Source organism: Xenopus laevis, chromosome 7S (assembly GCF_017654675.1).
Source record: "Xenopus laevis strain J_2021 chromosome 7S, Xenopus_laevis_v10.1, whole genome shotgun sequence".
Lineage (NCBI taxonomy): Eukaryota > Metazoa > Chordata > Amphibia > Anura > Pipidae > Xenopus > Xenopus laevis.
Window position 1 is genome coordinate 85,411,366 of NC_054384.1, and position 25,382 is coordinate 85,436,747.

Genomic DNA, 25,382 nt, shown 5'->3' on the forward strand with positions numbered 1-25,382 from the left:
AAGGACTTTTATTATACAGCTTTTTATGTCTGGGAGACAGGTCCACTTTAAGGGTACAAACCATTTGGGCTCATTTAAAAACACTTGTGGCTGGGGCCTGGCTGCCCTCTGTAGCTAATGTCAGGGTGCAAAGAGCAGAAAACATGGTGGCTTGGGACTTTATTTATGCTTTGTGCACCCTGTACTACACTAAAATAATGAGCCCAACGACAGCTGTGTCCTAATCTAGCCTTAGTAATATTTTCCCAATGAGCCAAACTGATTTGAACATTAGCTACCATATTTTTTTTTCTCTTACAGACTGACATTAGCAAGATGTTTAAACTCAACAGAAATTCAGCCAACTAATCACCACCAATGCACAGTATGAACTCCGCTACGTCCCATTCTATGGCAATGCTGTAAAAAACAGGAACCCTGATGGTCTTTCATCAGCTTTCACATGCAAAATTTGTAATTTAAGGCCATTGTTTGATCTGTAGTATATACTTATATTCTCAATATAAGTAAATGTTATATTTTAATTTGTATGATATTGTATTGTTCTATTTTCTCCTTTTCTACTATCCTATCTCTCTTTTTGCATAATTTACTTGGTGCCTATTATGAGTTACAAATATTTTTTGCATCTGGTACAGTCTTGTTGTTGAATTTAGGTTTTTGCCATGGATTAAAATTTAGTTTACTAGAATTGAAAACAAAAAAATTGCCAACATGGAAGTATTTTTTTCCTCTAAAAAAAACGCAGTTGCATAGTGGAAAGGAGCTTCTCTAACAAGTTAGGTCAATGAATATGATATTGCATATTCATAAAAATGCATTAACAGCAAAGCAGATTAAATTTACCATTGACTCCAATGCATTTGGTGACATTTCTAGTGATGGATGATTCTGTCCCATTTTGCCTTGCCAAAAAAAAACAAAAATGTGAAACAGAGAAAAATTCACGAAATGCGTAAAAAATAATTTTGATGCACGACAATTTTGACATGAGCATCAATTTTTACACACACATTAAAGTCAATGGCAGTCAGAATAATTTTGACTCTCGACAATTTCAATGCGTGCAACATTTTTTTCTGTTGCACCAAATTTTCCAAGGCAAATTTTCCCCGCAGTTTTGTGAAAACATTTGCGGGCAGTGAAATGTGGAAATTCACTGCGAATCCATGCCTGGCGAATAAATTTGCCCATCACTAGACATTTCTGTTCATTTTGCATATTTGTAATGTCTAATTACGGGTATTTATTTTCTCTATGCTGCATGAAATTTAATACAATTTAAATCATACAGATCAGATTCTGATTCATCTCAGTGTTTGGGGGGAGAGTTTAATTTAGGGTTAAGCATTGCACAATTAATGACAGACCATTATAAAGAATCTTATTTAGACTGATTAATAGTAAGTTAGACTAAGTGATTAGACGGATTAATATGAGGACAACAAGACAGTTCAGTAACTAGTCATTAAATTAGATACTTTGCTGATTGAAATGCTTGTTATGGCTAGACTACTCTGAATTTTAATGTTGCATAGGTGTAAAACTGATTTGATTACAATCTTCCATTAGGTCCTTTAGACAAAATATTTAAATACAGAGAAAATAACAGATCTACTTAACTTTACTTTTTGAATAAAAATCTTTTCATTTATGGTCACAGCCTATTTATATGTATAGTATATTGTGGGATATTTTTGATATCCGCCAGAGGCAAAACTGAAACTAGAACACACAAAGATTGACTAAAGCAATATTTTAACTGACTCAGTTCTTTCTAATTATGCATTTACATACAGTTATTTAGCTTGGATAATATTACAAGCATGTTTCTCATATAGGGAAATAGAAAATTTGACAGTGCACAGTTTGCCTTTAAAAATAATTACTACCACACTTTGGCCAAAATATGTAAGCTCACATGCCAGGTCAAGACCCCTCATTGTGTAAGGGCCCGAAGGCACAGTTGGAGTGCGGACCAAGGAGGAGGCAGGTAGAAAGACCGGAGTTTGCAGTATCAGTAGGTTTATGCAAGAGAGTAGTCAAAAGTCCAGGCAATAGTTCAATCCAGGCAGAGAAGGGTCAATACGTAATAACAGGCAAGGTCGGTACACAGGAATCAAAGAATCAATAATAACACACCCAGGAATACACAAAGTTAAACCTATACTTGGGCAATGTCTGCAATGTCCAGTTTGCTTTATATAGGCCAGGCTTGGCGCCAAAAGTTTGGGCGCAATGGCGTCATGACGCTGGCATCCCGACGCTGGCGTTCTGATGCCGACACACGTTCTGACGCCGGCGTCCATTCTGATGCCGGCGACCAATCGGCACACAGGAAGACGCTGGCGTCATAGCACTGCGACCAGCAGGATCCACATGGAGAGGCAGGAAGTCGCCATCTTGGATACCATCGCCATCTTGGATGTGAGTCGCGACTTCCATTTCCATTACACATTGTGCATGAGTCCTACACAGTTTCAGCTTCTCAAAAGCAGCAACGATCCATGGGGGCAACATCTTAGAAAGTGTCTGTGACACTCACATGCTCAGTGGGCTCTGAGCAGCTGTTGAGATGTTAAGCCTAGGGCCCATCACAAATTATCAGGCAAAAAATTAGGTTTGTCTGTAATATAAGATGATGGGCTCATTATTAAATTCTGATGCTAGTTGCACTGGTTTCTGTGCTTCCATGTAGAATTATCTGTATTAATTACTAATCAGCCTTATATTGTGACATTTCTATTCTATGTGTACTGTATGTTGTGAGTGGGTCCCTAAGCTCAGTAAGTGACAGCAGCACAGAGCATGAGCAGTGAATCAGTAAAAAAGAAGATGGGGAGCTACTGGGGCATCTTTGGAGACACAGATCTTTACTGCTAAAGGACTGTGTTGCCTTGGGCTGGAACAGAACCCAAAAACATAATGTACAAATTTCTACCCTACTTTTTTAGTTAAGCTTTACTTCTCTTTAAACTAAAGAACAATCAATACATATGATTCATCTATAGTAAATAGGTATCTTGAAATAAAGTTTTTCTCAATACTCAGGTACTGATGCTGTAAACCCCATAAGCATATATTAAAAAGCCCCAACGTGTGTAATATACAAAGGAAATAATTAATCTGACATAATGTATACTATTTAAAAAGGCATTTATAATTTACTAAAAATTATATTTTTTTTATAATTTTTACTACTTTTTCACAGTCACTCTTTCTCTGATCCTCTATAATGTGCATGTAAATATATTGATACCATAATTGCAGTTAGTATTCCAAACCAATGCATATTAATGCTAACAAACCCCTTTTCAGTCATTTACCTCACTTTCTGTTTTTACATAATACTCATTATTAATGTACTTGGCACTTGGCCCCTCCACCCTCCCCTCCTGATCTCCCTTGCCCTCCCCTCTGCCAATCTTCCCTTGCTCCCCTGACTTTCCCTCTGCCCCCTCTCTTATGATGCATGTGTGCATGTTCATGTGCATGCATGTGGGTGGGAGGGAGTGCGGTGGCTGGCTGGGTTGCCTAGGGTGCTCCGTCTGCTTGGCCCGGCCCAGAGTAGCAGAATAACTAATGTATTAAGGTGATCATATTAAAGTATTTAAGCATCTGTATTTACGGCTATAGAATGTTAGGCATTTTGATAATACTTTTGTAGCAGTGCTTTAATGCTGTTGTGAAATACTTGCATCTCTACAACTGAGGCTGCTGCTTTTCCATTCAGTACTTCAAGTATTTTATGGAAAGATTCAATGGCAAGTAGTTAAATGTGTTGCAGGTTAGCATCATTACAATTTAGAGGCAAATGTATTCATTTTACTTGTAATTTTGCAATGATTCCCACATATTTTAGAAAAATCTCAAAATATTTTTTATTGTCATTGTCTTTTTTCCAACCAATCATTTTCTAACAATAAAAATCTTGCAACTTAAAACCTGCTAAGATTTTAAGTTTTAAAAAAAACTATCACGAGAAAAAAACAAAGCAAAGTTAAGAAAAAAAACATGATTATGAGTAATAAAATCACAATTTTGATTTTGTTGTGATTCACAAAATGTTTAAAAAAAATCCTAAAAATATACATTCTGGTTCGGCTTCTTAAAATCCCATAGGAATGAGTAGAAAATGGGCAGATTTTTCTGTACTGAGCTCTAATCTCGAATTTCAAAAATGAACCCTCTAAGTGGCTGATTTGAATGTTTTGTGCTTTAACTCGTGAATTTAAATTATAGTTTCAAAAGCTTGAATGTTAGCTATTATTAAGCTAAAAATATTTGTGAGTTTATGTGGAAGTCAGTGTGAGCTGTCCTAGGTAAAATTTAAGCTATTATTCAATTCAAGTTTTTCAAGTTTTTTTTACATTTTTGAGCGTTCATTCACAGTTTTTGCAAAAAGGTGAAACATTTGCCAAATGCATTGAAGTCTATGGGTTGCAATTTAATTTTTATGCTAAACAATTATTTTTCACCCATTAGAGTCTGTGGGTATCTTTTTCTCAGCAAATTCTGGTGAAAACTTTTACTCATCACTATTGTTTGATAAGTAAGCAAACATTCTGTAAAATTTCAACTTTATTTGAATTAAACAAAAACTTTAACATTCACAAATTTGGATTTTGATAAATAGCCTCCCGATGCATACATCCTGTATCAATGCAATATTTTAGCTACATGAATACAGGTATGGGATCCATTATCTGGAAAACGGTTATCCAGAAAGTTCCGAATTACGGAAAGGCTGTCTCTCATAGACTCCATTATAATCAAATAATCCAAATTTTAAAAAATGATTTCCTTTTTCTCTGTAATAATAAAACAGTAGCTTGTACTTGATCCCAACTAAGATTTAACTAATCCTTATCGGAAGCAAAACCAGCCTATTGGGTTTATTTAGGGGCCGATTCACTAAGCTCGAGTGAAGGATTCGAATGAAAAATACTTCGAATTTCGAAGTATTTTTTGGGTACTTCGACCATCGAATTGGTTAAATTCGTTCGAATTCGAGCGAAATCGAACGAATCGAAGTAAAAATCGTTCGACTATTCGACCATTCGATAGTCGAAGTACTTTCCCTTTAAAAAAAACTTCGACCCCCTACTTCGGCAGATAAAACCTACCGAAGTCAATGTTAGCCTATGCGGAAGGTCCCCATAGGTTTGCTAACCTTTTTTTGTTCGAAGGATTTTCCTTCGATCGTTGGATTAAAATCGTTCGAATCGTTCGATTCGAAGGATTTAATCGTTCGATCGAACGAAAAATCCTTAGATCGATCGATCGCAGGATTAGCGCTAAATCCTTCGACTTCGATATTCGAAGTCGAAGGATTTCAATTCGAGGGTCGAATTTCGAAGTATTTTTAACTTCGAAATTCGACCCTTAATGAATCTGCCCCTTAATGTTTACATGATTTTCTTGTAGACTTAAGGTGGACATTCACTAAGATTCGTAGTTGCGCCAGGCGTAACTTCACCGCACTTCGCCAGGCGTAGTTCCACCAGCGCTTCGCAAATTCATTCAGGTCCCGAGCATTCTGGATAATAGGTCCCATACCAGTACTATAAAAAATAAATAAATAAATGAAAATGTATTGAGTTTTATTTCATCTGAAAATGTACATGCTTCTAATTTTCTAAACTTCATTGAACTTTTGTATGTTATATCAAATTACTTTGATCCTTCATTTTCTGTATATATGAAATGCAGTTTTCTTCTGAGATTTTTTACAAAACTATCATACAATATATTTAGGCATTTAGCTAAACTTCATCTGTAAACATCTTTATTTCACAATCACTTTAGCTATTGGGATTACATGTCTCAATTCATTAGGATTGTGGTTATAATCATGATCTATGTTTAATAGTTAAAGCATGAAAATAATCAAGAGTGTCAATACTCCTTTTCTGTGTACCAGTATAAAATGTATTATGTATTTAATAGTAGAATCTAGAATATTTCTTCTTTAAATATACATTTTTTGCTATTAGTGGTGACCTCTGGCAGAAATACAAGTTGTTTTTTCCACTTACTGTATATTTTTTGTTATGTTAGCATAAGGAATATCTCTTTTGCACTTTTTATCATAAACCTGTCAGGAAGTTTTGAACATTCTGCATTCTGAGTGTGCTGGTTTCATTTATTGAAATTGTTTAGCTTTAGCCAATATTTCCGATTCAGATTTTAATGGCATGAACCCATTCCATAAAGAATAATTGATGTGGAACCTGGAAAGCTTAGAAAAACTGTCCCTTACTTACTTAATTTATATGTTTATTATTATTAATTATTATGGTTCCCACTTTATATTATCTTAACTAGGAGTTACCACACATTATTCCCAACTGGTTAGTTAAGGTAAAGAAAATATATCTAAATACATTTTTAAATTATTTTTATAGGGGCCATTTTTCATCTAAGTTCTCTAGGGTCCATATCAATCATACCTTAATTGTGGTTTCATTTACATGGCACACTAGTGAGTGCCCCAGGGTAGAGCCATCTTATTGTTAACATACTGTATCTTGTACCTTCTAGAATAGTTATCTCCAACCAATGGCTTGTGAGCGATATGTTGCTCACCAACCCCTTGGATTTTGCTCCCCAACTCTTTTTACAACTGATGTGGTTCACGGGTCAAAAAGTTTGGGGACCTCTGTTCTAGAAAATGCAAATAAATGTTACTGAAAAAATTTAACTTTTTTAGTTTACACCATTAATTTTAATTGTGCAGCTCAAGCACACCCTGCACCATTGGTTTGTTGTTTCTTTTGAGCCACATGGAATCTTCCATTGTAAGTATTTTATAGGAAGTCACTCATTTTCACATACATGACAATAACTCTCAAAACAACATTGACATACTGTATGACTTATGTTGTTTTGTATATATGATGACAATAAACAATCAATATCCTTGTGAAACCTTTCCCAGTAAGTAAACTCAAGAAAAGTCTCCTTCAATCACACAGATAGAAAAAGTATTTTGAGTAATGAGAGATGTCAGTATAAGATTACCTAGGGTAGGATGGCAAGCAATTAAAATATACAGAAAAATAGTTGTTTAAATGACCTGCCAATAGTAGAATGCCCAATATCCCTATAAAAATCATGTGGTTAACATGTCAGTAATCTTCATATTCTTAAAAGGCAGAAACAGAAGAGCTTATTTTTAACTTGAAACAAGTTGGAAAGATAAAGGTTTATAAAAACAGACTGTTTCTGGACTACAATGAAAACTAAAAGGAAATTGAACACACATTCTTTCTGCAGACTCCATGGCACTCAGCATAAATTTAAAGCTTCTAAGACAAGCATTTCAAGATAGCACAGCACCCATTTCTCAAAGTCAAATACAAACACAAAGTCAAATACATTACAAATCCCACATCCCTTAATAAGCTCTGCCCGCCCCATGCAACCAATATAGTTTACCATATAAAACCATTTAATTATTCAGTTAGGGGCCGATTCACTAAGGGTCGAATATCGAGGGTTAATTAACCCTCGATATTCGACTAGGAACTAAAATCCTTCAACCTCGAATATCGAAGTCGAAGGATTTAGCGCAGATAGTTCGATCGAACGATCGAAGGATAATTCCTTCGATCGAACGATTAAATCCTTCGAATCGAACGATTCGAAGGATTTAAATTCAACGATCGAAGGAATATCCTTCGATCAAAAAAATGTAGCCAAGCCTATGGGGACCTTCCCCATAGGCTAACATTGACTTCAGTAGCTTTTAGATGGCGAACTAGGGGGTCGAAGTTTTTTTTAAAGAGAGAGTACTTCGACTATCGAATGGTCGAATAGTCAAACGATTTTTAGTTCAAATCCTTCGTTTCGAAGTCGTAGTCGAAGGTCGAAGTAGCCCAAAAAAAACTTCGAAATTCGAAGTTTTTTTTAACTTCGAATCCTTCACTCGAAGTTAGTGAATCGGCCCCTTTGTGTTCATCTAAAAAAACACCCAAGAGGCAATGAGATGTTTAATTATCATGGTTTTATACAATTCCAAATAGGTGCTTAGTGTGCATGCCTCATTTATTTCCATTGGAGTAGAGGCAGTGAGCATTTATAGTGGACACCTCTTTGATGTCTTCACAGACAGAGAGAAAGGAGATAGGACAATTTGCTAGCAAAAGAGATTTTACAGAGCGTAACATCCTTCCCCAGAGTTTCCTTTGCCAGCTTAGACCTGGCGAACTAATAAGATGAAGCAAGATCCTCCTCAGTCTTATGTCAGTGACATCATATCCTGTATGCCGAAAAGTCATAAAATTTTTAATAAACATTTTTTAAAATTGTAAAGAGGGAAAGTTGTAATTATTAAAAAATGTATTTTAACTTTTTTTCTTACCATTTGAAGCTCATGCCACATTTGTTTCATGGTGGGCTCCTGTCTAGGGCATTAGAGGATCTTTTTTGTCTTTATTTTGCTTCCTTGAACATTTTTAATAATAAGTGGCCACTTCAAGCATTTGTACCAACATCTCTAAAAAAGTCATAGATACAGTATTAGCTAAATGAACCTGTCCTATTCAAACTGATCTAAGCATAAGTGTACTGACAAAGTTTTGCTAGGCAGAAATGAACGTTAGTGAAAGTTCTCTATGAAATGCTTGCGCTGACTGAAACTTCACCAGCGTTTTGAAGTGGTGTGAAGTGTGGCAAAGCTTTTGCAGGCAAAAATGTACCCTTTGGTGAATTTGCACCACTGACTGATATACTGTATGTATACTGTATATATACATATATTTATGCAAGTGCAGTTTAATACACAAAAGGGATGTTCTGCAGATATCATTTAGGGCATTTATAGCAAAGAGTAACGAAACTTTGTTAGCTAAACTTCGTTCACCAGCTTGCCAGAGAACTCTACAAATCCTTTATTGAGATGCGGAGTTCTCCTTTTATGAATGGGGTCAAATGTCTGTTCACACGTTGAAAAATCTGCTTCTTAGGGGATTATTAAAGTCCAATTATTTTCTGCTTGGATTTTAAAGGGGAAAAACTATTTTCCCGTGATGGTGTTAAACGTTAGAATAAAAAAGGACTCCAACTCAGACCTGCCGAGTTCATATAGAATTCAATGGCAGATGTCCCATTGATATCCTGTAGTGATGGGCGAATTTATTCGCCAGGCGCGAATTTGCGCCAATTTTTTTTTCGAAAAAAGGACGCTGGCGTCAAAAACGGGCGCCAGCGTCAAAAAACGGGCGCTGGTGTCAAAAACGAGACGCCGTCGCTGTTTCGCCGTTTCGCGAATTTCGCGCAAATTCGCCCATCACTAATATCCTGATCTGCACTCAATAATGATTCATGGTTTTTGCCATCATATCTGAAAAATTAGCAGGTTTCAGGTGTCAAATCCAAAAGATTTGTACCATTCAGATTTTTTTCATGATTTTATTGAGTTTTTTCCCACACAAGAAATTTTCGGAAAAATGTACTAATAAATGGGGGGGGGGTAAGTGCGAATTTGGTCGGAACAGTTTTCAGAAAATAGAGAGAACTTTTTGGATTTTGATAAATAACCCCCTTAATGTACAGAAATGACAACATAATTCAACTAATATTTAAGTAATGTGACTGATTTGCCTATTTGAAATCCTAAACTGGTCTGTTTTTAAGTATAATGTTAAAAAAAGCTGATCCCCCTCAAACAGAGAAATTACAGTAAAACTATGAGTGTTTATAACCACTTTATACACGCTCTAGAAAACCATTGTGTATCCTCATTTAATGCTGCTCAGAACATGCCAGATGCACTAATAATGCAAGGATATGGTATCCAAGAGGGAACAAAAGACCATTACTAATGTTCAAAATATTGCTGGCTGCTTTGTCCCAGGAGAAGGGGAGAAGGAATCAGCATTTGCTACAGCTACAAAGTTAGGAACAGGATCAACATTTCTATGTAGATGCAGCTGTGTCTACACCAGATGACTCCAGGTGGCTCCGTTTTACACATTTTGTCGGATTTTAGGTTGAACCTGAAAACTAAAGAAATAACAACATTTGTGGTAGGGTGAAAATTAAGGGTTACTACAAAAATTCATTGGAATTTAAACATATTTATTTACCAATGAAAACAAGATAGTAATCATGTAGAAAATCATGTAAACATTAAGGGGCACATTTACTATGGGTCGAATATCGGGGGTTAATTAACCTTCGATATTCGACCACTGAAGTAAAATCTTTTGACTTCAAATATCGAAGTCGAAGGATTTACCGCATTTAGTTCGATCGAATGTTCGAAGGAAAAATCGTTTTTTTAATCCACCGATCGAACAATTTTCCTTCGATCAGAAATTGCTTAGAAAGCCTATGGGGAAGGTCCCCATAGGCTAACATTGGTGCTCGGTGGGTTTTAGGTGGTGAAGTAGGTAGTCAAAGTTTTTTTTAAAGAGACAGTACTTCGACTATTGAATGGTCGAATAGTCGAACAATTTTTAGTTCGAATCGTTCGTTTCAAAGTCGAAGTCGTAGTCGAAGGTCGAAGTAGCCAATTCGATGGTCGAAGTAGCCAAAAAAAAAACTTTGAAATTCGAAGCATGCCATCAAGAGATAGTAAAAGAACGAGTAGGACCAGGTTTAGGGGGAAAGATATAAGAGATACAGTATGTTCAGTTTGAGTTGGCATTGATTCATCCTGTTGGAGATTGAATCTCAGTTTCACATGTTAAAGAAGGGGGTGGATATCATCAGCATACAGATGATATTTAAAGCCAAATGAGTGGATGAGTAGTGATGGGCGGATTTGCGCCGTTTCGCTTCGCCGAAAAATTCACAAATTTCGTGCGAAATTCGCAAAACAGCGAAAAATTCGCGAAAAATTAGTCTCGTTTTTCGGAAAAAAAAATTTGACACCGGTGAATTTTTGCTTAGAAATTTCGTGGGCGTTTCACGAATTTATTTGCTGGCGGCGAATCGCGCAAATTCGCCGCGAATAAATTCGCCCATCACTATGGATGAGATCTTCACTGTATAGGGAGAATAGCAACACAAGTACAGAGCCTTGTGTCACCCCGACATTAAGGGGGTTATTTATCAAAAGCTGAAATTTGTCTCACTATTTTCTGAAAACCACTCCGACCAAATTTGAAATGACTTTCCCCCCTATTTATCAATAAATTTCATGAAAAAGTATTGTGCAGGAAAAACTTGATAAAATCGTGAAAAAATCTGAATCAATTTTATTTCAGATTTGTCGCCAAAATATGTGACTTTTTTGGACTTTTATGCCCTAAACCACAAAATCTTTAGATTACTGAATGAAACCTAGTGCATCTCAGGATATCTTCAAAATGTCAATGGGACATCTGCCATTGACTTCTACATGAACTCAGCACGTCTGAGCAGGCATACTTTTTTATTCTGACTTTTAACACCATGAGGGTTTAATAAATCTCAAAAAAATTTCGTTTTTTTGTTTCTACAAAAAGAAAAATTGTTTTCACTGAAAAATTGTTTCCAACCAGAAAAAAATGGACTTTAATATATAACGCCCTAAGTGAAACTGATGTTGAGGTTTTCACAAGAAAAATGCCCATTGACTTTGTGAGGCATGGGGAAATAGGGTTTATTTAACTTTCCAGACCTCCATAAAAAAAAAAACCAATAAGAGACTCTTATTTACTACCTTTTCTGCTCTTCTTCTCCCCACCCCCCCCCCCAACCCTGCCCGAGGTTTGATGGCTCCCACTCCGACGACGATGCAAACCAGTGCAAGCATATCCAAAGTGGAGAATCACCCACCCAGCTCCTGGCTGCAAAACTCGTGCTCCGCCGAGCAACAAACAGTGAGTACCAAACAGCAACACCGCACCCGCACAACCACAGAATGGCAGTCACTGTGACCACGTTAAATGTCAATGGGCTCAATAGCCCGAACAAAAGATCCCACTTATTGCTCTGGGCTAAACAAACAAAGCCGTCCATACTGTGTCTCCAAGAAACCCACCTAGCCAAAGACCAGCCCAATAGATTGGCTTGCAAAGAATACCCCCTACAACTTTATGCGAGCAGCTCAGTAAAGAAAAAAGGGGTGGCGCTCTGGTTCCACTCTAGTATCACGCCCCGAGTGCTTCAACAACAAACAGACGCACAAGGCAGGTATATTATAGTCACGTTGGAACTGCAGGACAAACTATACACTGTAGCATCAGTTTATGCCCCAAATGTTAAACAATCCTACTTCTACCGCACCTTCTTTAGGACTCTGGATAATTTGAAGCAAGGGAAAGTTATAATAGGGGGTGATTTCAACATACCATTAACTCATTCTATGGACACTAGATCTGACAAAGACCGCACGCCTAGAAGGGAAACACTCACCCATGCGCTAAACTTGAAAAACCTCCTAAAAAAGCATAACCTATTCGACGTATGGAGATCTTCACACCCAACGGAAAGAGACTATACGCATTATTCCCATTCGCATATAAAATATGCTAGATTAGATTACATTTTTACAGATAAGGACACTCTTCAAGCCGTTACAAACATACAAATTGGGCTGATGACTTGGACGGATCACGCCCCAGTGTCTATGACTAGTAACTTTAATGAAACCACGCCATCCACCTCACACTGGAGACTAAATGAATCTCTGCTCCTCAATACGGCGATAACTCAACAGTGTACTCAAATACTACAGGAATACTTTACCCTCAATGACAATGGCGAAGTTTCGCTACCTATGGTTTGGTGCGCCCACAAGCCAGTACTGCGAGGACACCTCATAAAATATGGCTCGCTACTTAAAAAACAGCGTGAACAGAAGAGGCAGGAAATGACAGAGATACTACTTGACCTAGAAACACAAAATAAGATACAACCCAACAAACAAACGACTAAACGAATTAGAGATGTAAAGGCACAACTGTGTGAGATGGATCTATTTCGGATGCATTACCACCTCCAACGATTACGCCATACCCAATACACAAAAGGCAACAAAGCCTCAAAATTACTGGCAAATCTTCTCAAACAGCAGCAGAGGAAACAAGCCATAGACCATTTGCTGGACAAAGATGGAGGGAAAATCATAAACCCCAAGGGAATAGCGGACGAATTCGCAGAATATTATGCAACTTTGTATAATCTAAACCACGATGTGACTACTCCCCAACCGACACTACCAAATATTATCGACTTCCTAGCACGGGCCAATCTCCCACAAATTTCACAACCACAATTAGATTTATTAAACGCTCCTATCCAACCCGGGGAAATCCAAGAGGCGATTGACTCCACCCCAACAGGGAAGGCCCCGGGACCGGATGGCCTATCTGCCGCATATTATAAAACCTTCAAATCTATCCTGATTCCTCAACTGACACAACTCTTTAACCACATCCGCCAACAAGGCAAGGTACCGGAAGAAATTTTCCAAGCCAGGAAAAACCCCAAATCAATGCCCAAATTTCCGGCCTATCTCACTGTTGAACGGAGATATCAAACTGTATGCTAAAGTGTTGGCGAATAGGCTTAAAGGAATCCTACCTAGCATCATCCACAAAGACCAATCTGGTTTTATTACAGGTAGACATGGGGCAGACAACACCAGAAAACTCATTTCTCTTATAGAAAAAACTTCACGCCAAAAATCACCTGCACTATTACTAGCTCTAGACGCCGAGAAGGCGTTTGACAGGGTCCACTGGCTGTATCTGGAAAAGACTCTGCAAGCATTTGGCTTTCGTGGTCAAATATTACAATCAATCCTAGCACTATACTCCGCACCGACAGCACAAGTTACCAACATGGGATTTCTCTCTCACCCTTTTCATATCACTAATGGCACGAGACAAGGGTGCCCACTGTCCCCGCTTATATTCAACCTAGTCCTGGAGCCGCTGGCAAAAACGATAAGGGACTCGCCAGACATCACGGGAATATCCTCCACTCAGTCAGAACATAAAGTAGCACTTTTTGCAGACGACATTATGCTAACACTTACAAACCCGGAGCTATCTCTATCAAAGCTTACTCAAGTACTTACTTCTTATAGCCAAGTGTCCTATTACAAGCTCAACGTTAGTAAAACACAAGCCCTCTTGCTAAATGTCACAACGGAAACAAAGAACAAACTGCAGAAGCTATATTCATTTCAGTGGAGAAAAGACACTATTTCTTATCTCGGAATTGATCTAGGCAGCACAGTGGCGAAGACTTATAACAGCAACTTCCCAAAATTGTTGAGGGAAACCCAAACCCAACTAGAAAAGTGGAAAACCTCTTATATCTCTTGGCTGGGACGAATAGCAGCAGTCAAGATGATGTTACTGCCCAAATTCCTATACATGTTCAGAACCCTCCCAATCACGGTGCCCAAAACTTTTCTCCTTCAATCGCAAAAAACCATAGACGTGTTCATCTGGGGTGGTAAGAAGCCTAGACTCAAATGCAGTATAATGCAACTTCACCAAAAAGCAGGAGGGTTTGGTGTCCCTAGTATTGAATACTACTACAAAGCTACAATATTGGAGCAGCTCACCCTATGGAACCTTCCAATTGACAGCAAACACTGGTTGGAGATAGAACAAGACCAAGCTCATCCATTTTCGCTACAACAACTAATGTGGACCAAATCTCCAGTACACAAAATTGACCTCAATTCATTATACCACACTACAATGACTGCTCTGACAGTCTGGAATTTGCTGAAGAAACATGAACACATCCATATATTCCCCACAAAGCACTCTACTATTAAGATACTGGAAATGGAAATTCCGGATATCTCCCTAGCCAATTGGGAGACTCTAGGAATCACACGCATAGCACAGCTGTATTCGAACAATGACTTGAAACTCTATGAGACTCTCCAAACTGAGTTCAACCTCCCTAAACAGGATTTCTATAAGTATCTACGTATCAGACACTTCTTGAGTCCGCATACAGATAGCATATCCAGACCTCAAACTCCCTTCGAACGCATATGTTTTAATAGTGCCGGTACGAAGAAAGGCCTTTCTAAAGTATATCGCGCCATTATGCCAGACATTGGGACCGCAAACACGTTACATATCCAGAGATGGGAACAGGACCTCGAGATTGATCTCCCAATAGCACAATGGTCACAATTGGCGAATATTGCTTCTAAATACACCAGGTGCACTAATCATATCGAAAACTGCAGGAAAATATTTTTCAGGTGGTACAAAACACCTTCAACACTACACCAAATGTTCCCCAATGTGTCAGACCAATGTTGGAGATGCAACAGTGCGAAAGGCAGCATGATGCATATCTGGTGGACATGCCGCAAAATATTGCCTTTCTGGCACACGATTGACGACTTACTCTCAGAACTATTCAGCGCTCCAACCCATATAACGCCAGCCATGGCTCTATTAAACCTTGGAATACAAGATTTACCTCCAGAAACAAGGAAATTGACTTTCCATGTTCTTACTGCAGCCCGTCTTTTAATACCAAGACACTGGAAATCTACGGAAATACCTGATAGAGATGCGGTAACCCACCTAATAGACTCTAACCTTTCACATGAAAAGTATGCTGTAATGTCTCTCGCGCAAATTTCCAAAGACTTAATGACTCACAAATTATGGGAAAAATGGAAACAAAATTGCCAAACACCCAAATGTGCCGGATAAAACGGATTTACAAAACTTAAAACCATGTTGCAGTTTCATTAGCTGCATTGGTCAACCCATTGACACCAGAAATTAGGAAGAACATCAAACCTCCCCCCCCCTTTCATTCAGGATATGTGCTATGATTTCATGGACTCTAAGCGTTATGACCCTCCTACACCCCCCCCCCCCTCCCCACTACTACTTACCTTTCTGGCTTCACCACTCTCTTCTTTCCTCTCTTCTTTTCCCCAGTCTCTACTGGAACTTTTCATTGTTGTCTGAAAATCAATAAAAATCTCAAATTAAAAAAAAAAAAAAAAAAGAGACTCTTATTTAACAGTTTAGAAACTTTCAAAGCAGACTGTTACAAAAAAAAAAAAGATTTCTACATCATACAGCACCACTTGTTTAAACCAGCACTTCCAACTTGTGCTTTACAAATGACTCCCCTGCTTTCTAATCACTCCAGCCTTTTATAGGAGTCAGAACTCCCACCATGCACTGCAGCATTCCCTTTAAATTCCAGAAGTGCTTCTGGCCTGCCTCTACACCAGGCTGTATCACAGGTAAAACTTTTAACTTCAAAGCTGCATTTGGAATTACGCTGTATTTTAAAATCCTTCCCAATATAGTTAACACAAATTACATTTCCTATGCATATGTGTACACTGTAGCATTTACCTTGCACATTTAAATGTAATACACAATACCAGTGTGGTTTTTTAACACAAGCTAGTTAATTACACGCATGGTTCACAGGTGCTGACAGATTTAGAGTAAAGAAAGGAAAGTGCATTAGGTGGCCAGCCTAATGGAGAAAAGGAAAAGTAACAGAAAGGAATACCATTCACCCAGCATAGGTCTGTCAGTCCATGTGAACACTTGCATTAAAACCAGTGTGACAGATTTTAGTACATATTATATACACTATGAAGCCGTATCATTCACATCTCCACAGACTTTAATGCATTTGGAGTGAAAAATTGGTGTGCATAAAAAAATATTGAGTGTAAAATTGTAATTGACACCTATTGACTTCAATGCAAATCTTTTCCCAGTTTTAGTCAATACTAGACGAAATGAAATGGGACAGATTCACTCATCATTAGTGAACTGCAAATAATAGGTTTAGCAGTAGTGATGGGCGAATTTGCGCTGTTTCGCTTAACCGAAACGGCCAAAAATTCCCGAATCTGTGCCCGTTTTTGACGCCGGCGCCCGTTTTTGATGCCGGCGTCCGTTTTTTTTCAACACCGGCAAATTTTTTTGGCCAAATTTTCGCGGGCGTTTCGCGAATTTAGTCGCTGGCGGCGAATCGCGCAAATTTGCTGCTAATTCACGCCTTGCGAATAAATTCGCCCATCACTATTTAGCAGGATTACAATAGAGAAGTGATCTTTGGCTTTGGCAACCTGAAGATCATTTGTAATCCTACACAAGGCAGTCTCAACAGAGTTTGCAGGCTCAAACACAGATTGCAGGGGGTCTAACAGATTATTGCTATGCATAAAGTTAGTTGGTCTGGGATAATGGATATTGAAGACTTGGGACAATGACACATTGTTTTTATAGAATACATGGGATTCATACCTACAGATGAAGCCACTTTGGTTTGTCTGTTTGACACAGAATAACTAAACACAGATATCCCACTTATCCCATTTAACACAGAAAATTGTCACAGCATCCCATCTAAATAAAGCATTCACCATTGTAAACAATGTTGCTTTGGTATGCTACTGAAAAGGTTAAATGAGTTAAGATGACTTTAGATAACACAGTTTCTTCAGTTAATCCCGAGTCATGACGCATTTAACACACAAATCCAAGTGGCTTCATCTGTATGAAAGTCAACCCTCTATGTAATTAAAGGCTCTAAGTTTGCCCAGGAGCAGTAAGCAATAGCAGCAAATAAAGATGGTTGCTTTTAAACAGGTGACTGGGAAATGCTACCTGCTGATTGGTTGCTATGGGTTTCTGCATCTGGGCAAACTTGGAGTCTTCTGTTACATATCCTCCATAGAATCCTGGGCCTATGTTCTACACAGTGCCAATATGTGCCAAACTGTAAACGATGTGTTCCATGAATGATGTTTCCACTGATATTTGCCCTTTTTTGTGCGATTTTATAACTTATGATTAAAAATAAAAAGATTGACCATTTGGAAAATTTGCATGGTCTCTGTCCATATTTAATTTTCTTTAATGCTGCAAGCTAATGGTAGCAGGTGCATTATGAACTGGCAAATCTGGGAAGCACTGAATGTTTTAATGGTATCAATTAGTTCACCAAATGAATGCCAAGATTGTTTCTCAGTGAGATCCATTTCAGACATAATGATTTCATTTAGGTTTAATAAAAAAGTGAAACAGAAACCATTATGGGCATGTTACTAATATAGTTCTCTGAAATCATATATATTCAAAATAATTTTTAATTTTAAACAGTTAAGGAGCTTTTGATTATAACATTGAAAAACAAATCTATTAGATCTGCTCAGAAGTGCAGGGTTTCTGAAATAATCTAGAACATACTTTATTTTAATTATCATTATTATTATCTCAAACCATAGGAATGCTAAATACTGTAAGTCTCCAATAAACTATTTAATTTTGCCTCAAATGAGGTAAAGATTACTTATTGACTACAAACTGGCAGCTGAATGTTACCTTCATCAGCAAAGCAATGACATTTCAATAGGTCTGTGAGAAAAAAGCCTTTGCAGAAGGACTGAATGAAACTTTTATTTCATTTTATTTAAAATGTTCAAAAACATATCTCCCAACTAGGTGGTTTAAGATAAGGGATACCATACACATAATGCAACCTATGTTTCTATATACTGTATACTCTTTTCTTAGGTGCTAAACGTTTTCTTCATGTCAGGACCTTTCTTATTAACCAATAATCATTAATTCTCTGTGGCCTCAATCAGTGGATATAATTAGTGATGGGCGAATATATTCGGCAGGTGCACATTCATGGCGAATTCCTTTTTTTTCTTTGCCGGCGAATGTGCGTTGTTTCGTGAATTTTGCGTGAAATTTTTCGGCAAATTGAAACGGCCCAAATTCGCCTATCACTAGATATAATCATAAAATGATGGAGCTGCACTCCCATGTTGTGAAGTAATCTGGAATGAGTGCATCTGAACGGCCTTGTTATGTAATCAGGGACTTCTATGTCCTATTTCATGAAACATATGAAAAGCATATACATTGAGTTGTGTCATTTATTATTTTTTTAATAGCTTTTCTAATTATTTTGTTTTTTCAAATGTTTAAAAATCCGCATTTTATCTGCTTCATTAATGAATCTGCTGCTGTTCTATTGTTTCTCTTTTACAAGTTTGTGGATCAATTTTTCTCTAAAGGATAAACCTTTCTCAAGGTGCTTTTCTAAATACAATTTGCTTAATTATTTTTCCCAGTTTCAGAGTTATTTTTTTTAACTGGCTATATGATAAATTTTGTAATAGCAGTACCTGTTGCTTACCTGCTGGTCAGTTCAGGTAACTATACAGTCAAAGACATATTCCTTCAGAAGGAATACAGAGAAGTTTTCTGATGTTTGCGAAATTTTAAAGTTAAATGTGTCTTGTTGGTTTTTGTTTTATTATGTAGAAACAAATGTTTTTACATTTTTTTTATGTTACTGGTCTTTTAAAGATAAACTACCCTTTTAACTTATTATTGATTACTTTAACTTGAACAACTTTTAAAAAAAGACTTTTTCTGAAACTGCAGATTATTTGTTTCAGTCCTGTTTATTTTTGTGAAATGAGTAATTTATGAGTACTGCGATATTTTTTTGATAAGAAGCAATAAAATGTATTTAAGCGCCTGTAAACTCAATTTACAGGCCAAGGTGAAATATATAATAGAATTAGATACATTCTGCAGGGGTAATCAATTCCAATTCACCTTTAAAATTGGTATAATGGGTGCTAACAGCCAGATAATACAGTAAACATGGCTGAGTATTCCCTCAATATTTACTGAAATTGCTGAGAAATGATTTCCCAAACTGAGTATATTGTATATACATGCCAAATATGTTTGCATCTCAGGGATTTGTTGACAAATGATTTATATCTAATGTGTCATTTTTAAATTTATTCTTGATTGAAACAGATTTTAACAAACTGGTAACAGGGTGTGCTCATATAAATTAAGCATCTTTCATTATAAAAAATGACCTACATAGATAAGTAGACACAAGGAAGGCTGTAGATTCAACATGGTTTGGGAATAACTCCTGGTTTAAAACTTATGATATTGCAGTTCACACACCAGACTGTAAACTCTGAGATCACTATCTAAGTTTGAAAAGTATAAACTGTTTGTGTATCCATTTATTATATGAACCATTATAAATAGATGTACATTATAGAGTGCCCAACTGCTCAACTGCCCAACTTGCCTGGGTGCAGAAGGACTCGTAAACTATAAATAAAAAATCACTGAAATTGCAAGGTAAACTGACATGCAGTGTAAAGCTTTCTGAAAACAGAAGGTATTTACATGCCTCATGCTACACACATAGCACTGTCCTCATGCCAAAAATGAGATTTTAACTCTCATATAAAACATTATGGATTCCTTTATGTCCCTGTGGCCAACAAAGAATCCAGAACGGCTGCATGAAATAAAGTAACTTTTCATTAACCCCCCCTCTCACCAATCTGTCCCTCTTCATGCTCCTTTTTTTTTACAACCAGTTATTTTGAAAAAAAAGTCATTAATGCTTGGACACCTTGCTTAGCGTTTTGTTGCATCTTCCCTTAAAAATATATCTAAAAACTACTAATTTTCATAAAAAAAAATTCATAAAAATCGGTGTAAAATAAATGGCAAATTTGACGCCATTATTTTCATACAAGAAAAATTTTACGATGCTTTTTGCTCCATTTTTTACACAGCAAAGCATGTAGATGTGTGGTATATGATCCCCCATTTTTTACACAGTTTAATAAATATACCCCTTAGTTTGGCAAAAACGTGGTATAGTAATTTTAGCGTTAATTGTTTTTTACCTTGATAGCCCAGATGTCTGTGCCCTTAAATGGCTCTCAGCTTGTGACTTGGTGGAGTACTGCATTGCATAAATATCCTGCTTTAACTTGCTTTGCATAACAAAAGAACACTCTTCCTGCCCTTTTCCTTCTGTGTTAATATTTATGCGGAAAACTTCATTCCCAGTGGTGTAAGCATACTTGTGCTGGCAATAATGAAATACACCCCCTGTTGATGTGATCATTAGAAATATAATTTAGCCAGGCCTAGCATTACAAGACCCAAAGCATGCACTGCATTCAACCTATTGTGTCCCCTAAATATTATGAATTATATTTTTTGAAACATATCCAATGTAAAACAAAGCAAGCTACATCAGAAAAGAGGAGATTAATGCCCCTTTGGAAATATAGTTTTGTGGTGTTGAGGTGAGAAGTTACAAAATGGCATTAGCAATAAACTATCATTTAATAGTTATGGGCATGTCATTCAGTAACAACATTGGGAGGCCTATTTAACAAAATACAAATTTGTGTACTTTTAGAGGTTTTTCAACCAGAACTTTTTTTGCACAGGTTTCTCCAGGAGGAGGTTAAGTAAAAATTACTATTATATGAAGTCCAATTTTGTCAGGTTGGCGTTTTAAAGGGGAAAACACAATTTTTTGTGGAAAAAACCCCCTCAAATTCTTCTTTATTTATTAAACCCAGATGGTGTTAAAAGTCAGAATAAAAAAGTACTCCATCTCAAACCTGCCGAGGTCAGTGTAGAAGTGAATGGCAGATGTCCCATTTACAATTGGAAGATATCATGATCTGCACTGGTTTTCATATAATAATAGGATTCATTTGAGGTTTTGGGGGGATAAATAGAGTTTTCGTGTCAAATCTGAAAAATCTAAGATTTAAATTTTTCGCAATTTTATCGAGTCTTTTTCTGCACCAGATTTTTTCTAATTAATTTATTGATAAATAAGGTAAAAATGTGGATGGGAGTTTGGTTGAAGTGTATTTATAAATAATGAGCATTTTTCAGATATTAGTAAATAATGTCCCATATACAGTATAATGATACTATAGTGCTACGCAATATGTTGGCACTATATAAATACATGTTAATAAAATACTATAGAGCTGTAGTTCTTTCAGAATGTTAAGAGGGATTACTGGTGAATATTATGATTTCTTAATCTAGCAATGCTGCTCATTGAGAGGTCAGTTTCAGTATGGAAGGCAGTGTGTAAAATGTGTAAAGTGCAAAACCGGCATAATCTGTATTTTTTAACACTTTGCACCCTGTCTTCTACTTTCTTTGATTTACCACAGGTCTCTGCACTCCATTTCAGAGCCTGTGGCCACCCCTATGAATATAGTACTGCCTGTTTAAAAAACAACAACAGTGTATAGTGGTAAAGGAATCATTTGTGTTTGCAATTATGAACTTCACATAATAAACAAGGGTCCTTTGAGATTTGTTTTGGTTGGAGGCGTGATGCAGCATGAAGTAAATCCCCAAAGTCACAAAGATTTAACAGCCAGATGGTAGCTTCCCACAGAGACCAATATACATACAGTAGGTATTTTTAATTATAAACTGATAGATTGAATAGAACACCTGTCAATTGTTAGAAGTTGTAGCTAAAAGCTCTGGTCTCTCACCCTAAACAAAACAGTTGGTGGGTTTAGTAATAATGGTTTGGTAGTAGCTCATAAATTAACTCCTATGGACCAAGTTTTTTTCATATTCATAATGAATATTGTGCTTAAGGCCTTCCATGCCATCATTAGTTCTGTCATATCATTGTGTTTTGAATGAACTGACTCTCAAAGATGGTTTAACTGTGGTTTATCGTAAAAAAAAAAAAACTGTAAAAGAGAGTGGATCAATTTGTCTATTTAATTGCTTGCAATGCATTCAATCAACCTGCATGTGAATAGTTTTCAAAAGTATATAATTTCTTCAAAAACAATTTGGGAAGAGTAGATTTTTACTGTGATGTATTGCAGTGTGACTGTTATAGTCATCCTTTCATACACAATAATTATTAACTCTTTTCTACCATTTCCAGATGCTGCTTGTTTTTTTCCATTTATTTCCAGCAATGAGATAGATAGGAAAGAGTTAGTTTAGGACTCTGTAGTGGAGTCAGGGAATGACTAATGCCAAAATGATTTCCACAGGTAGGCAGAAGAACCCAGGGAGGCTTTTTATCATGTAGGGCTGGGCCGGCAGGGGGAGTTTCTCCAGTAGACTTTGCATAGTGTAAATGAGAATGTAAGAGATAAAAGATCAGGTTGTGCTATCCTCTGCAGTCTTTCTGTACAGACCTGGATTTACCTAGTGTGGGCCAATCCCCCACTTGCACCCACTCCCCCATATACGTTCATGTATGCGTGGGTTTTCCACCAAAACACTGAGGATTTAATGCGTGTTCTCAAAATTAGGAAGTGGCTGGACAGCATGTCACCCCTAAAATGCTGCTCTAGACCTGGGCCTATATGGCCCTTCCCACGAATCCAGGCCTTTGTCTGTATCCACATTTGTGTTGCTGTAATTCCTGCAAAGCTTTTACTAGCAATGACATACTTTAACACAGAACATGCAGAAGCGCACAACTGCCCACATAGAATTAGTCCTGGATGTGTCTTATTGGAAGCTTTCACACTGATTGTTGTGATATCTCTATGTATCAAATATTCACATAGATGTCAGAGATCAACTGGCATCTAGTGGAATATTGTTTTCAAAAATAATACCTTGGCTATCAGTTGGGTCTCAGCAAGAAGAATACAATTAAGGGGTTATGTCTGGTGTGTCCTTGCTATTAAGTTCCATGGTGGACCCTTGAAATCATATTCTCTGGTGGGCCATTGGTGCTCCAGTCTCAAACAGTGTAACAGTTCCAGTGGAGAAACATGTAGCATGCAGACATCCATCAAAACAACAAAAGGACTTGCAGTAGTGAGTGATTACACTGCGGGGCAGATTTACCTAGGGTCGAATATCGAGGGTTAATTAGCCCTCGATATTCGACTGCCGAATTGAAATCCTTCGACTTCGAATATCGAAGGAATAATCGATCGAACAATTAAATCCTTCGAATCGAATGATCGAAGGATATTCCTTCGATCAGAAAATTGTTAGGAAGCCTATGGGGACCTTCCCCATAGGCTAACATTGGCCTCGATAGGTTTTAGGTGGCAAACTAGGGGGTTGAAGAATTTTTTAAAGAGACAGTACTTCGACTATGGAATGGTCGAATAGTCGAACGATTTTTAGTTTGAATCGTTCGATTCGACCATTCGAAATTCAAAGTATTTTTTGTTCTATTCCTTCACTTGAGCTAAGTAAATGGGCCCCTGCGTGTTAGAAAAAATGTGTTTTCTATTTCAGCCCTCCACCCCCTTGGTAATAATTCCTGAAGAAATCTGATTGTGTTAGAAATATTTTGAACAGAGCACTTCTCTTTTTCTTTACAAATAATTTCAAAGTTTGAAAAGTAAGGTACTAATGGTATGAGTTTTACCCTTGCTTTTCCTTTTTAAACAAAAATTTTAATCATATTTTAAGAGATACTGTAGCTAAATAAATCACTCTATAGAGCTTCCCTTTACAGCAGAAGCAGCTTAGTAAACGCATCTCCCTAGGTACTCTTAGGAAGTCCAAAGAAGGTTATCTTAATGATCAAAGTGCCTCCAGTAGCACTCACTCACTTGATGATGAATGGTATGATTGTAGATATTAATGATGTAGGTTTTTTTTTTCCCTTTGAAATTGCACTCACTGTACTACACTGAATTACTCCTCTGTGGATTCAACTAGAACAGATTATTCTCTTCATCAATACATAAGAAAATAATCCCCATATATATCATTCCTTTAATAATAAAAAATAGTTATTATAAACAAATTTCTTTCTTTGTGGATCATGTTTAATACAGTGAAGACACAGCATATTGTATAAAATCATATAATGATAAATTATTTGAAGGGATATGACACCATCAAGGCCTTTCTGTGGAATATCAATATTTATTGATAAAATCAATCAATATTTAGCACTGTTCAGTATAGCATAGGGGCAGCAAATGTTACACATGTTCTAGGCCATATTGATTTAACAGGAGGGTGCCAATGCATTTTAACAGTTTATTTTATCTAGGCTTGCATAGGTTACATATTTTCTGCCATATCCTGCAAACAAAGTGTCTTGTTTAGGATCACAAATGCATTGAGCAAATGCAGTGAGCAAAGTGAAATTCAAAGCATAGTTACCATTTTTTCCCATAATACAACATTTCCCCCCCAGAAGTCCAACATCATTGTGGTTGTAATTTTGCCCCTATGCAATTATGGCATATGAGTAGTGATGGGCGAATTTATTCGGCAGGCGTGAATTCGCTGCGAATTTGCGCAATTTGCCACCAGCGAATAAATTCGCAAAACTCCCGCGAAAATTCACGGGAAAAATTCGCCGGCGTCAAAAAATGTTTTTCGAAAAAACGGTCGCAAATTTTTCGCCGTTTCACGAAATTCGCGAATTTTTCGGCAAAGCAAAACGGCGCAAATTCGCCCATCACTACATATGAGGCAAAACAAACACGGTTTGCTGTAAATCAGACACAATGGCGCAGAAAAATGTCTATGTCTGTGCAGGGCATAGAGGGAACCCTGGAGCTACTGTCTGGTCCAGATGTGTTGCTTCTAGACATAAGAGGGGTTAGTTACAATTTATTTGCAAGTACTCGT